At 53.1% G+C, this 14,622-nt stretch overlaps 1 protein-coding gene across 4 annotated transcripts in view; it reads left to right on the top strand.

Moving 5' to 3' along the window:
• Window positions 1-400: 400 nt before the first annotated feature.
• Window positions 401-14,622, top strand: part of ANKRD11 (ankyrin repeat domain containing 11) — a 132,016-nt gene continuing 117,794 nt past the window's right edge. The window contains exon 1 of one of the 4 annotated variants that reach the window (XM_059857548.1): window positions 401-423. The gene's annotated coding sequence lies outside the window, so the exon portion shown is untranslated. Of the gene's footprint in view, window positions 424-2,957; window positions 3,137-4,277; window positions 4,404-10,209; window positions 10,231-14,622 lie in introns of those variants that run through there. The other 3 variants (XM_059857546.1, XM_059857547.1, XM_059857549.1) reach the window with 3 other exon arrangements.

Raw genomic sequence — 14,622 nt, 5'->3', positions numbered from 1 at the left:
TAGTAAAACAGTCTGTACAGAGCCAGGGAGGTTCCTGCTGCAGTACAGCATCTGTACTCCTCACTGCCTTCCCAAATTGCTGCTTGGTTTGCCAAACCCATTTCTCTTCAAAATGTTAATAGATGACATTAATTAAAACATGAGCCAAGCTTAAAGGAAAGGTTTTCCTCATCAAAGCTCTTCTAAAGTTTTATTCTCTTGGCCTCTGCGATGTTGGCACCCAACTGGTCATGCAGGGTTTACCCTGTACCAGCCATAAATCACATCTCGTTTCATCTATTAAAGATAGATTGCCACCCCACCATCCTGTGACGAGCTGAATCAGCAGGGAACTGCACCCACAGAAGCACAGCCCAGGAATTTTTGACTTCAGGATTGGCATGATGGTTCCTTCCCTCACAACGCAGCTGCTGAAGGACTGAGGTGAGTTTGGTGACCCACAGGTTGCTGGAGCAGGTGAGGGGCTGGCACAGGTGCCATCTCCAGAGTGAGCCAGGGAGCAGTGCCAGAGCAAGGAGGGGAGGGTCAGGAGCTCTGTCCCCAAAGTCAGTGTCCTTTTAGCTCGCTGGGACAGACAGAAATAGGCCTGAAAGCACATTCCCCAAGTGGCCTAATTTCCCTGCCCTCACACAATGTTCTCTTTCCTACTCAGCACCAGGGTATTTGTTTTATTTTAGGATTTAAGAGCTTACAACCTTTATCAAAGGACAAAGGTGCTCAACAATTGACTGTAATTTTTTTTTTTTTTTGTCTAAAGTATTGCAGTTAAGGAGCAAAAGCCTGCCCAGGGTAACAAAGCCAGGCAGGTTAAACACCCCATCACACAAGTCTCACCCAGAAAACCAGCAGAACAGCCCCCAAGGAAATAATCCTTCCATTCCTGCTGTCAGCTTTCCTTCTCTAAGTACTTGAAAGTTCCTCCCTGAACCAGGCTGTTGTGTTCAAATAGAAAAAGGTCAGGGTGACACAGAAAGGGTTTAACTTCCTCCCCAGCACTGGATCTCTGACCTGGATGACATTCAAGGTTGTCAAGGAAGCAGATACAGACAACTATATTTAGGAAATCATGTATTTCCCCTGCCCTCTGCTCAGAGGCCAACACTCACCTGCAGCGTTTGCAGGGAGCTGTGACAAGAAGCTTAATGGAAAGGAAGCCAAAAAAACCCCAACCCCTTTCTTTTCACTGGTTTAGTAGGTCTTACAGAGGAAGAAGATGGGTAGAGATAAAAAGACTAAGCCTAAGTGGAACACAGGACCAGCTTAACAGGCTCAGAATAAACCTCTCTCCTGCTGTTATTTAACAGCAGAGCTGGCCACATGCTCCTGAGGCACTCCTTCCTGCTGAGCCCAGCACACACAGGGATTTCTCTTCCTGGGGGCCTGTGGCACCCCCAGCACATCAGAACTGTCCCTCAGGCTGCCAAGTGTGACCCCAAGTGGCCCTGAATGTGCCAAAAGAGAGATCCCAGTTCCAGCCCCACTCCTGGCACAGGGGGGTTAAAAACCAGCAATATTCCAGATGAGGTCATGGCAGAGCTGCTGCCTCCAGGCTTCCCCATCCTGGCAACCAAAACAACACGTGGTGACACAGCTCTGCCACCCACACCAGGGCTGGGACCTGCTCCTTGGACGGGATTCCTCCCTGGAACTCCGCTGCCTTGGTGACACAGAGGGGCTGGGGCTGTGGGTGTGGTACAAAGTACAGACACACAGCAGAACAGGGGCATGCTTTGGGCTGGATGAACCTCAGAGTTATCCCTTCTCACCCCTGCCATGGCAGGGACACCTTCCACTGTCCCAGGCTGCTCCTAGCCCTGTCCAGCCTGGCCTTGGGCACTGCCAGGGATCCAGGGGCAGCCACAGCTGCTCTGGGCACCCTGTGCCAGGGCCTGCCCACCCTCACAGGGAACAATTCCTGCCCAGTCTCCACCTGTGACCAATGGATCCCAGCCTGTCATCAACCACCACCTTGCCAACCAGAGCAGAGCAGTGCCACGTCCAGCCCAGTTGTTCCTTGAACGCTCCAGGAGAATGAAGGAATGACTGACATTATCCAGCAGGATTGACCTGCTTAGGAGATGCTTAAAACGTTTTTTTTTTAGAAGGCACCACCCAGCACGTAGAAGCTGCACAAAAGCATTTTCGTGTTGTGTGAAGAGAGGCTCAAAACCTGGCGTGGGCAGGAGCGAGCAGCTGTCCCAGCCTGTCCCTGTCCCTGTGCCCTCCAGGGGGATCCCCCTGGGCTGGTGGAGCATCCACTGTCCCCCACCAGGGCAGCTGTATCACCCCTCACTGTCCTGCTGGGACACGGCACGCCATGGCACGCACGGCACCGGTAGCCTCCATGAGGACGTGATGGAGGAACGGGGCCCGGAGCGGACCCGAGCGCTGTGCCCGTGTGGCGCAGGGACAGCGGCGGAACCCCCAGGAGCAGGGGTGCCCCGGCATCCCCCGACGCGTCTCCCAAACCGGCGCCTTGTCCCAACACCGGCAGCACCGACCACCGTCCGGTGCCACTGCGAACCGGGGAGTGCCCGCTCCCGTGATCCCGCAATGCTGGGGCAGCGCGGCGGGCCCAGCCCAGCCTGCAGGTCCCTGTGCGGCCTAGCCCGGTCCCGATCCTGGTCTCGGAGCTCGGCACGTCCCTGCGGGCCAGTTCCGGTGCCGGTCTCGTTCCCGGTTCTGGTCCCCCTCGCAGGGGGTCCCCGGCCCCTCCCGCCCCTGCAGGCCCCGCCCCGGAAGCACCGCCCGGCTCGCGCGGCCAATGGGCGGTGGCGCCGCCGGGACACGTCGCGCGCCGCCGCGCTCCCGTCACCCCCCGCGCGCCGCCGGGGTGGGAGGGAGGGGTGCCGCGGCTCCTCCCCCCACCCCGGAGCGCCGCGGCCGCCAATGAGCGGCGCCGTCTCATCGGGCCAATGAGCGGCGCCGTCTCAGCGGCGCGCGGGGGATGGAGCGCGCGGCCCGGAGCCGCCACGGCGCGCGCCCCCCGCGCTAGGGCCGGACCCCGGGACCCCCGGAGCCCCCAAAAGCGCCCCGAAACCCCCCCGCAGGCCCCCCTCTATGCGGCGGGGCCGGCCGAGCCGCAGGCCTCGCTCCGCCGCGGGGCTGCCCTTGGCCCGCTGAGCGCCGAGCACCGGTGAGTGCCGGGGGGCGGCGGGCGGGTGGCGCGGGGGGGCACCGGGGCGCTGGAGACAAGGGGCGGAGGGCAGAGGGGCCGAGGGGGTCCCGCAGAGAGGGGCTGCGCGGCCTCGGGGGGCACCGGGAGAGGCAGCTGGAGCGGGGGGGGCCGAGGTCGAAGGGGGGGCACTGGGACGGGGTGGGGGATGGACGGGGGGCACCGGTAGCGGCAGGAGGTGGGACCCGGTGCGGGCTGGGGGCGGCGCGGGGTCGGCTCGAGGGGAGGAAGCGTCGCAGCGCGGGTGGGAAGAGGACGTTGGGATTTTGGGGGGGCGGCGAAGGAGGTGAGGGGCTGTTGGGGGGCTGCCGGGGGTGGGGAGGGGCTGCCCGGAGAGGGAGGATGGCGGCGGGCGGCGGTTCGGAGGGGCGCGGGGGGAGCCCAAGGGCTGGTCGGTGTTTTGGGGCGCGCAGGCTCGTGGGGAGCCGTGGGAGGAACTCGGAGCTCCGTGCCGAGCCCGCAGCACGGGCACCCCCCCGCCCTCCGGACCCCGGTTTTTGGGGCGGGGATGTTTTTTTCGCAGGGGTGCGGGGAGGGGGGGAAATGCGTTTTGGGGTGAACGTTTCGCTGGGAGGAACAATACCAAAAGTTGTCTGAAATGGTAATTTCCGTTTCCCATTTCATCATCCCCGGGTAGGCGTTAGCCCTGCTTGTGTGTGCGCAGGGCCGGGGCCGCACCGAGCCCAGCCGGCCTCAGCCCCGCGGCTTTCATTTATTTCCCAGTTTAATCTTTAAATCGCTCCGTGTTTCTGTCCTCCGAGGAGCCTTTGTGTGCCGGGGAGGGGCTGCTCGACACCTTTGCCCCCTAGCAGAAAGGAAGAGAGGGAGGGGAAAAAAAAAAAAAAGCCCAAACAGCTGCAGCCCAGGACGAGCCTCCCCCAGGCCGGGGATGGATTCGTGTTTAGAAAGGCAAATGACCTCGGAGGGAGCCGGGATGAGCCGAGCCCTCGGTGCCCTCTGCCCTTTCCCAGAGGGAGCAGCTGTCCGGGGTGTGCGGCTCAGAACGGGCCCTTCATTGAGGCACAGGGGCCGGGTGTTTACGGCTTGGCTTCTCCTCAGGGCTTGGGGATGTGTTTTGATATCCAGTTGCAGGAAAGGGTTCCTCCCCCCTCCCGGTTTTGTACACAAAGTGCTCTCTCACCACTGGGGACACGGCTCTATAGGCAGAGGGCGAATTCCAGGCAGCTCTTGAAGCAAAATTCCCTCCTGAGATGGCTTCTGAAATGGGGTACACACATCATTTTTACCCTCTCTTTCTGTAGGCAAAGATTTTTAGGTGAAAACATCTGTGCTGCCTTGTAGTGGCTGTGTGCTTTCCTGAGATTTATATAAATTTAAGGAACTTAGAGTTCGGCATATTTCTCGTTTCTTTGTTTTGTTCATAAAATGGAACATTTTTATATAAAGACTCCAATTATTTCCTTTTTCTGTGGGGGGAAACCACTCCACGGAGTCATGGAGAGGGAAAAGGAGATTAACTCTCACATGTTTCTCAACAGCTTCGATACATTCTTTGTGTGTGCCCTACCGGGAGCTCAATATTTAACTTGATTAGCTGACAAACGGGAAAAGTTGGCGTTTTCACAGCCTGGATTTTCTGGCAGATTCCAGGTTGGAGTAGTCCGAGGTGGCTGTGGAGGGGTTTGGAGCGTGCCGTGGCAGGGCAACTCTGGCGTTAGGTTCCAGAGCTCCGTGACCTGTTTTGTGTCCGTGGGAAGCGCTCGGCAGGGCAGGGGCTGCCCGGGAGGGGTGGTCGGTGCCTGCGTGGGCGAGCTCCGAGCTCCGTGCGAGCCCGGCCGGGGCTCAGTCGGCTCAGCCCCGGGGTGCCGGGCTTGGTGGGGCTCAGCCCCGGGCTTGGTGGGGCTCAGCCCCGGGCTTGGTGGGGCTCAGCCTTGGCACGCAGCAGCTCCGGGTCCCACTGGCTCCGGGAGGGCGCCCCGGTGCTCCGGGAGCTCTCGGACCTGCCGGGGCACATCCAGCCTGCAGAAGGGCTTTGCTGTGAACCCGTCCGGCGAGCCGGGGCTTGTGTCACCCCGGGCTGTCTGAGTCAGTGCGAGGGCTCGGTGTGCCAAACTCGCAGCAAACCGAGTTGCCCGTGCAGCAAACAACGCGCTGGGCTCGGGAAGCTCGGCGAGCCCTCGGTTCCCGAGGCCGTTTTGCCTCGTTCATGGTGTAAATAGTGACCGAGGAGCCCTGGCCATGTCGGCGCTGGCTGGAAACTGGAGATGTTGTGTTTCGGGTTCCACACTTGGTTCTGCTCTTCAGTTCTGCTTCTGCTTTTGGAAATGAACTCTTGTCTGTTTCTCCATTTCATGAAAAAGCATGGTTCAGAGTGAGCTGATTTTTTTTTTTTTTCCATGGGCAGCTTTTTGTTTTTATGATGTTGCAACAGCATTTTCTCAGACTTAACCCTGCAGATTGTCCAGTTTGAGGGCTGGGTTTGGATGGGGGAGGAAATGTTAAAAAAAGCCTCAGAGCAAAAAGCCTTTGGCCTTATTTCTTCCTTCGTGTGTGGTAGGCAACCCGATAAGATTATTTTATTTTCCACTCGTGTTTTAATGGACTAAGTCCCCCCAAATGTTCGTGAACAAAGCCAAGCGTAGCACGGCGTCGTGCCGCGTTCTTCCGCTGCTCAGCAGAGCAGACAAATGCATTTCTCTGGGGTCAGTGAGACTCGTCGTGTTAATCAATACTGTACCAGCAGTGTTCCCTTTCCAGGGAACCAGATGGGCTACTTACAACTGGTGCTGATTATTTTAACTGTGTAATTGTAACATGGCTGCGTGATGACAGTGTTTCTTGCAGACACTTCAAAGGAAGGTTCCCGACGAGTGTGTCTTTACAGCGTTTAATCTGTCCTCTTTGTCTTTATGTTGTGGCTTTTGGACATGTGTTTGAAGTACTAAGAGGTTTTTTTTCCCTTACCTCCAGCTTTTCTATACATTAAAAGGAGGCAGTGCTCTGGAATGATGAAGTGTCTCCAGTGTGGGAATAAACCCAGGCTTTTAGCGGCTCCCACAGTGGTGGGTTGGTTTCACTGAGTTTTAGATCCAGGCAGTGACTAAGCCAAAAGCTGGGAAGAGATTTAAGTGGCTGTGAGGAAATGGCAATATTTTTTAAAAATAGTGCATGTGGCTTTGTTTTGGGGAAAATATGTTGTATGGTGACTTGAGTCTTAACTGGGACAGGCTCATTACTCGGTGAAGAAATCCTTTTCCTAAGGAAGGAAAGGCACAGGGCTGGAGCTGGTTAATTACATTTTGTAAAATTATGGAGTGACGGCTTTCTGAGGAGGTCTGCCCCCTCTTCCTGCCCTGTACCTGAATTTCAGGCTCAGCAGTTGCCTTACGGATTGAAATTCCTCCTGGGTATTAAGATTTAATGGTGGTAGACCCAGAGCAAGTAGTGGCAGGTACTGCTGCTTTTCAGTACAGCAAAGCAAATAATAGTGGAAAATATTTACATGGGGGTTGTTATTCTCCTCGTATTTCCTTGATGAGCTCTAGTAAAGGTGCTTTTGTGCTCCTTCCATTGCCAGGGAGAATTCTCTGTATTTCGGTTGTAAAAGGCTGCGGAGAGGAACCGGTGTCTCCATAGCAAAGATTCCAGTGTTTCGTGATCAGCTCACATATATTTTTACCCCATCTAATTTAAACCAGTCTGCACGACACTCACAGGAATGATTTGTATGCAGCTTTTAAATATTTTCCTCCTTCCTGCGTGAGGGATTAGCGGCACAGAGCTGCTTTTTCGGAGGGTTCTCAGCCAAGTGTTACGTAATTTGTGTGCCACCGATGCACGGCCATAAAAAAATACTCCCATCAATGTTAGGGGAAAGCTTGTGTAGGCAATTATTTCAAATCACAAGCGTCCTAAGCAGGTTTGTGCAGCTTTAAAATCTGGGCAAAACGCTGCCTTTGGAATCCTGCTGGGAAGGGGGGTGGGAAGCTGTCAGCGCCCGTGGTCTGGAGGCTGGTTTTGAGCACATTCTACTCCACTTTTTAAGCTTTCCTGTGTGAGAACTGGTGTTTTCTGGTGTATTTTCTCAGGCAACTGTTGGGTATTTAAAAATCTTAATTTCTCTGAGTCTGGGTGGTGGTGCTTCAGCTGAGGCTGCTTCTGGGTGATGCCAATTGGTAATCTTTTACGAGAGTAAGGGGGGAAGAAAAAAGTAAAAAGAAGCTTAAATGCTATTAACAGTGAAAAATCTGCTCGGCGTGGAGCGCATGTGAAGAGAGCGGGTGCACGTTGGGCTGTGGAGTCTCCGTCAGCTGAGCTGGGGGCTTTTAAAAATCTGCTCTAATTTTTATGCTGCATGTGGAATGGCTAATCCCATAAAAGCCTCGCACCTTTTGACAGATGAAACGCTGCTGTTCTTCACTTATTTGAGCAAAATATTTTTATAGATGGTATTAGCTCTGTGGCTCCGAGGGTAATGCAGTCCTTACACGAGAAAGATCTTGCTTTGATCTGACAGCTTTCAAGATCCATTTCCAATCTTGGAGTTCCATTAAGTCTGTTTGTAATGGTGCCCTCAGACTTTTTTTTCTGTTTATGTGACTCTTTGGGTGTTAACGTTGCTCTGTATCTGAGTTTTCTTTAATAAACTGAAGGAATAATTGGGGTCAGGAAAGGAAGTAATCATGTTAGAAAGTGCAGTTAATTATATCAGGTATTTTGGGCTCTAGAATTCTTTGTCTTGATTCTAATGTTTTCTTCAAGTTGTAGGATATAGTGAAATGATCAGATCATCAAACTGGGACAGTGAGGCAGGGTGATGTGGGGTGGTTAATTTTGGGAGTGTGAAATGACTGTGGCTGCAGGCTTGATGTCCATGGGGGTTGTGGAGGATAGGAGGGATGGTTTCTCTGGTGAGCTGCTCTTTCCCTCTTCTGTGGGGGAAGAAATGGTCTTCTGTGTGGTCCAGTGTTCATCCAACACGATTTAAATGATCTTGTGTCCATCCTGCATCACCTACGTGGTCTTGTGTCCATCCAGTGGGACCTTTGTGTCCATCCAAAATGATTGGTTTGGTTCTGTGTCCATCCAACATGGTCTGTGTGGTTCTGTGTCCATCCAACACGGTCCTGCTGGTCGTGTGTATGTCCAGTGGGATCTCCATGGTCGTGTGTCTATCCATCATGACCCACGTGGTCTCTGTCCCTCGAGGGTGGCTCCGTGGGAGCCCCATGGCTCAGCAGCCCCTGCAGGGCTGGGGTGGGTGCTCAGCAGGAGCAGCCTCCCTGCTCCCTCTGCTCCTCCTCCCTTGGGGCCCTGCCGGTGTCTGGCCAGACCTCCCGTCTGAGAAACCATCCTGGCTTTTCCTGCCCCTCTCAGTGTTGGCTGGGACAGCGTGAGCTCCCAAAGAGGACGTCTGGAACCTCTGTCTCCAGGTTTGTTGCTGTTTTCTGGAGCTCACCGCGTGGGTAAGGCGTGCAGCTCGTTGCTGTGCAGCTGTAGTGAGCAGAGGCTGGAAGTGCAGCCAGGGAAGGCCAGGGATTGGGAGGCACTTCCAGTGCCACGGAGGGAGCTGGCTGCTGGAGTCAGAAGAAAGTGATGGTTTTTTCTAGGTCAGGGTTGAAGGCACTGTCAGGGTGGTGATGTGCAGCATATCTTACTGTCTGCATTGTCCCTGCCATATGGATGTGTGCACACTGCCCTTGGCATTCAGGCATTGAATTATTTATCCTCTCCAAATCTGGAGGCAGCCTTTCTCCCTCTGTCTCAAAGAAAACCAAACTTACCCGATGAGTGTTTTTAAAATAAACCTTCTGCTGTGAATTACTGCAGTGGCAGGAGCAGGGTATTGATTGTATGTTGCATTTGGAGTCGGAAACCAAAGGTTACAACACTGGATATCTTGTGGAAACACTGAAATATTTATTTTGCTGTTAGGTGCAAGTGTGTCTGTGCTGGTGCTGGGTTTGTATGTGGCTGAAATGCCATGTAATGAAATTTCCGGACTCGGAGAATGGAAAGGTCAGAAAACTTTGTAGTATGTGTAAAAGCAGCGTTGTCTCCACTGTGTGTGAGGGGATGGATGTTTTTCCAGGGAGAAGGCATCTCCTTTGCTCTTGTGCTGTGTTGGATTTGCTGTGAGAGGAACGTTAAGGTGGTCCTGGTTTGGGTGATGGCCTTTGGGTCCTCGCTGAGGATGTGAATCTTTGCAGGGTGTCACGGAAGGGTGGTTCAGACTTGGGGAAGCACAGGCTGGAGGGAGCTGGCTCTGTAATTATTTTTGAGAGACTGACAGATTTGCAGGCTAGTAACAGTCTCAAATAATTTACCTTGAAAGCTGCTAAAACTGTGTCACAGGCATGGGGAAGAATCAGAGAGTCAAGAAGGGAGATGTTACCCTCTAAAAAATTCACCACGATCCGGAGGCAGTGTGTCCCTGAAGGCTCGGCAGCCAGAGGCTTGGAAACACAGTGCTGCCCTCAATATCGGGATGTGAAATGAAAGGATGCGTAATTAGGAACTCCAGAAAAAAAAAAAAAAAAGGCATTAAATAGCTTTAGAGGTGAATGGAAGCTTCATTATTAAGCACCAAGTGCTTAGCTGCAGTTCGTGGTGCCTCTTCCTTTCAAATCACGCACACATGAAAGTGCTCCCCGCCCCCAGCGGGGCCTTATCGGCTTATCTGGGCAGGAGTTCAGAGCCATAAAAACTGTATCCTGCTTACACCTTCCAGCCGGTCCTGTGACCTGCTCTGTGTAAACAAGTTGTACCAGGAGCTCCCAATGACTGGTAAGTGGCTGGGTTTCTGCAGGCTGGTTGGGTCCAGGAGGAGCCAAGATAAAGTTCCAAGGAGTTCCCCTTTGGGAATGGTCTCCTGATAGCTGCTGCAGGGAGGAGGTGGCAGGGCTGAGATCCTGCTGACTGTGGCAGTGACTGTACCCCATGGAAAGCACTTTGGGATAGACTTTACACTCCGGGGCTGGTGTTTTCCACGTTCTGCAGGAGGATGGCTGTGGCAGATTGTGAAATGTCAGCGTTGTGGTAACAACACCGACCGGCGCTCCGCGGTTGCGTCAGGCCTGGGATGTGCTGGAGATGTAAGCCTGTCTATAAATATATCCATATATCTTGGGATGGATGAGATTAGCCGTGGCGATGCTGGGAAGAGATGTAGGTAATGCAGGGAAGGGGTGTGTGTGGGGGGACACAGACATCCTGCTCCTGCTGTGCTCTGGGGGTTTGAATGCCACCGGGCGCTCCGGTTGCAGCGCTTGGCTGCTGCCCACCCCGGGCTGTCTCCGTGGTTTCATCTTGCAGCTCGGCACAGGCTGATCCATTTATCCCAGCTGGACTGTAACGAGCCAGTTTGGGGATTTAGTGTGTGAAACTTCACCCTCTCAGCAGCCCAAGGGTCGAGTGCACGGGTTTGAAGATGAAAACCTGTTCTCCTTGAATGTTGACCTTTTTTGTTGGTGTGGTTTCTCGTCCCCACGTATGGGGGAATGAGCTGGGTTTGGAATTGGGCTGGCTGCTGGCTGCTCTGGCTTCCCTCCTCGCCATGGCCTGTCCTGGCACGCGCCGGGGTCCTGCCTGGTGGCTCCCCTGGCTCTGGGCTCTCTGTTCCCCATTTTCCCTGCAGCCTGGAAGGTTTCTGGCTATCCCAGGAGATCAGAGGTGCCCTGTGTTACTCAGCTGCTCTGCAGTGAATTCAGTTCCCTTCCCCTGTGATCAGCACTGGCACTGGGGTGTTAAACTGGTTCTGTGGTGAGAGACGAATTCCTCGGAGTTAGTCCAGGGGGGAAGGGATCAGACAAGCAGTCAACTTGGTGGCTCTTTCCTGGTGTGCTGAGTAGAGCTCCTTGGTTAGGGAGCTGGAGGCTGTAGTCTTAAAATGCTGAATTTAATTTCCTCCTGCAGTGTGTTGTCTGTGAGCCTGCCCTGTTTCACCCACCAGCACGTTTCTTCTCCCTCCTGTCTGTCCTTCCCCTTTCCCAGGAGCCTCATCTGATGGAGGTTCTGCTCTTGCCTTGGTCCTCCTCATCCAAGATTCTTGTCTCTAATTTTAGCCTGTCTGCCTTTCGAGGTCCCCTCCCGTCTGTTCCTGCCTTTCTTCTTCCCTCTGAGTTGTTCCTGCATCTTCCTCTCCCTCTGGAGAGCTGGACCTTGTTTTTACATGGTGGGAGGAAAGTGCTTGGGAGGGGAGTGAAGCTGTGGGTGTGCTGAGGTGAAGGCTCCTGGGGTGTGGGGAATGCTGGCAGGGATGTTTGGGGTGCTGTGTGCTCATACAGAGCAGCTCCTTCCCTCTCCTGCATCTCCCTCACTGTCCTTGCTTGGATCTGCTCTTGGAATCTCTCTTTTGTGGATTTACCCTGTATTTCTGCAATGGGGCTCTCTACCATGAGGTTACTCGTAGTGGCAGTGCTGCCCAGCAGCCCTGAATCTCCTGCCCTTTTCCCTGCAGGAAAGCTGCAGGCTGCCTGCTTTTTCCTGGAATCTCACTCCACCTTAGCAGGCATTTGCTTATGGTTACAGAGAAAATGAATTTTCTAACAGAGAGGCATCTGACATAGATCTCCTCAAAGGGAGGTGGAGCCCATCAGGGAGAGCAGGGAACCTGGTCCTGGAGCCTGGCCATCCAGCAAGGCTGCTCATCCTGGTGGGATCCACCTGCTCGGAGCCCTGGGAGCGTGGTGTGTGCAGCATAATCTGATTTGTGCCTGGAATATAAATCCTGGCTGTTGCAGGCGTGCAGCCTGGGGTTTTACAAGTTCTTTTGTGAAAACAGCATTCAGCCCCTCCACTGCTGCAGCAAGGAGCTTCCCTGGAAACCCAATCCCAGCAATTAGTGAGGTTTGTAGAGGATCCTAGCAACTGCTGCTGGGGTTCCATTGGCAGGGGTTAGGTTTTGTTTTTTAGAGTGTTTATAGTTGCATTCTGTGCATTGTATGGAGACACATAAACCAAAGCACAAGGAGTTCCACCTCACCATGAGGGAGAACTTTCCTTGGAGAGTGGCAGAGCCCTGACACAGCTGCCCAGGGAGGGTGTGGGGTCTCCCCCTCTGGAGCCATTCCAAACCCACCCGGACGTGTTCCTGTCTCACCTGCTCCAGGTGCCTGTGCCTTGGCAGGGGGTGGGACTGGATGATCTCCAGAGCTCCCTTCCAGCCCTGCTCTGCCTGCCTATCCCACGGAGGGAAAGGAGGAGGGGGCCGTGGGGCAGTGCTGAGCTGAAGTGGTGATGGGAGCGTTGCTGAGGGAAGCTGATCCTCGGGGAAAGTGGAGCATGGCTGGAATATATCGGGCGCTGTGTGACTTTGGTGTTTGTGGGTAACCTGAGCTCACCTGTGAGGAGTTTTGTTACCCAGATACTCTCTGACCTGGCTCGCTTTTGTCAGCAGAGGCTCTGGCTGGTGGGGAGGGATGCTTTCCACCAGGGTGGTTATGTAAAACCTTAATGCTCCGCGCTCCTCCAGCGCGGCTTTCCAACGTGCGCGGGGCTCCGGGGGCAACTTCAAAGGAGGGCGTTTGCTTTATGGCTGAACCTATGAGCAGTTTTATGTGCAGGGTGGAGTGAACTCGCGGGGAAGATTGCAGTTTTCCCACTGTCATAAAAAGTTACGATGCTGATGATGCCAGCGTTGTTCCGTAGGCGGAGGCAGGAGCAGATGCAGAGGTCAGGGGGAGCGCGCGGAGCGGGCTCGGATGTGCCAGCGCGCTGAATGCCCCGCTCTGTGCTCCCAGCTCTCCCAAACGCCTTCAAAAAGTGCCTTGTGCTCTTTCTGGGGCTGCCTCAGAAACCTGCACCTGTGCTACTCACAGAACAGGCACAGCATTTCCATGGGAAAGGAACTTGGCAGGGCAGTGCAGGGGGGCTGTTTTCCAGGGCAGTATTTCAGCCCCTTCTGAAAACGTGGCGTTTCAGTGGCACAGACTGTGAGTCAGTTTATAACCTCCTTCCTTTCTCTGGGCTGTTCTTTGGGGTACGAGCCAAGGGAGTTAAAAAAATAACCAAGTGGCTGCATCTTGACGAGCCTCATTCCAATTAACTTCCCTCATGCTCCAGAAGATAGATTCCCCAAACTGAGATACATTCCCAAAAAAAGGACTATTCAGGCTAAGTGGTGATGGTGGGAGAGTATGATCAGCTTTTGCAGCCTTGATTGTGGCCTTTTCTAAAGGTGTTTCAGTGGCCTGTGCTGTCTTTAAACCCTGGTGGGGTGTGAGATTCTCCCAGCTGTGGAGTCAGCACCCCAGATTCTGAGGTATAAAGCACCTTCCAGTTCTCAGTAAGTTACAGCCAATTAGAATAAGTCACTATTCCAGTTTCAGTCAGATCTCGCTAAATATAAACTTAACCTCTCGTTTAAACCATTTTCTGCTGGGATGGGGAGGGATAAATGTGGTCTTTGTTTGCAGCCAAGAAAATTAAAGGTTCACAACATTCAGAATTGTGTGTTTTAGATCTTCTGAAAACCTGCTCCTTAAAGAATATTTCTGTTTGGAAATGGGCAAATACTTCGGGTATTCTTCAGCTTGGAGAATTTTATTCTTATGAATAGACTGAAACTTAGGGGGAGCAAAAAAAGACTGATCCTTCTCTTTGGGTGATCCATTAGCTGTTCCAGCTGCCTTTTATTTATTTTTGTAGACACATGTGTGAATGTAAACATTTTATCTGGAATGGCCTTGCAAATGTTCCTGCATTAACATATATTGTCATGGAGAATAATTTTCATTTAACTGTAATTTGCTTTATATTTTCCTGCCTGGTTGCCATGGAAACGCAGACGGATGTGGCAGGGACTCCTCACAGGAGCCAGGTTATGGATTGCCTCTCTAATGGACCTCTGTTAATCACACTGCAGCCTGCACTGGAGGAACCAGGGCTCTTTGCAGGAGACACTTTATTTAGATAAACCGTGAGATGCCTGTGGTACTGTCGTTTAATATTCAGAGTTACCAAGGGTGTTTTTCCCTTCTCCAGAAGTTTTTTTTGTCATAAGAACTATGTATTATGATCCTGGAATTGAGATATATTTGTTGAAATTTAATGTCGGTTAGACTTGATTTTCAATTTTCATTTCATTTGCTGTAATAGCTTAACTGGTAATGTTCTTTTCTGGGTTCAGTTTAAGATCTGAAACGCTTGAAACAGAGCAGTGCAACATTTGTTATCCCTATCCCTGTGCAAGAAGTTGACTTGCCTTTCCTAATAATGTGTCTGTGCTTTTGTGTTTCCCTTTGGCTGCCAGCAGGGAGAAAGGGGACAAAGATGGATGTTATTAAATTTATTACCTGTGGATTTTGGGTCTGTTTTGCACTTGTTTTTGGCTGCCTTGTCCACAGCCCGGCTGCTGTTCTGAGCTGAGCTCACACGGCGTGTCCAGGGAAGGGATGTGGGGCAGGGTCTGGAGCACCAGAAGGGGCTCAGGGGGCTCAGCCTGGAGAAGAAGAGGCTGGGGGAACCCTCTGGCTCTGGAGGTGTTA

This window comes from Haemorhous mexicanus, chromosome 12, assembly GCF_027477595.1.
Source record: "Haemorhous mexicanus isolate bHaeMex1 chromosome 12, bHaeMex1.pri, whole genome shotgun sequence".
In the NCBI taxonomy this organism is placed as follows: Eukaryota; Metazoa; Chordata; class Aves; order Passeriformes; family Fringillidae; genus Haemorhous; species Haemorhous mexicanus.
The sequence above is the reverse complement of the archived record's forward strand: the minus strand, read 5'-3'. Positions and strand labels throughout refer to the sequence as shown.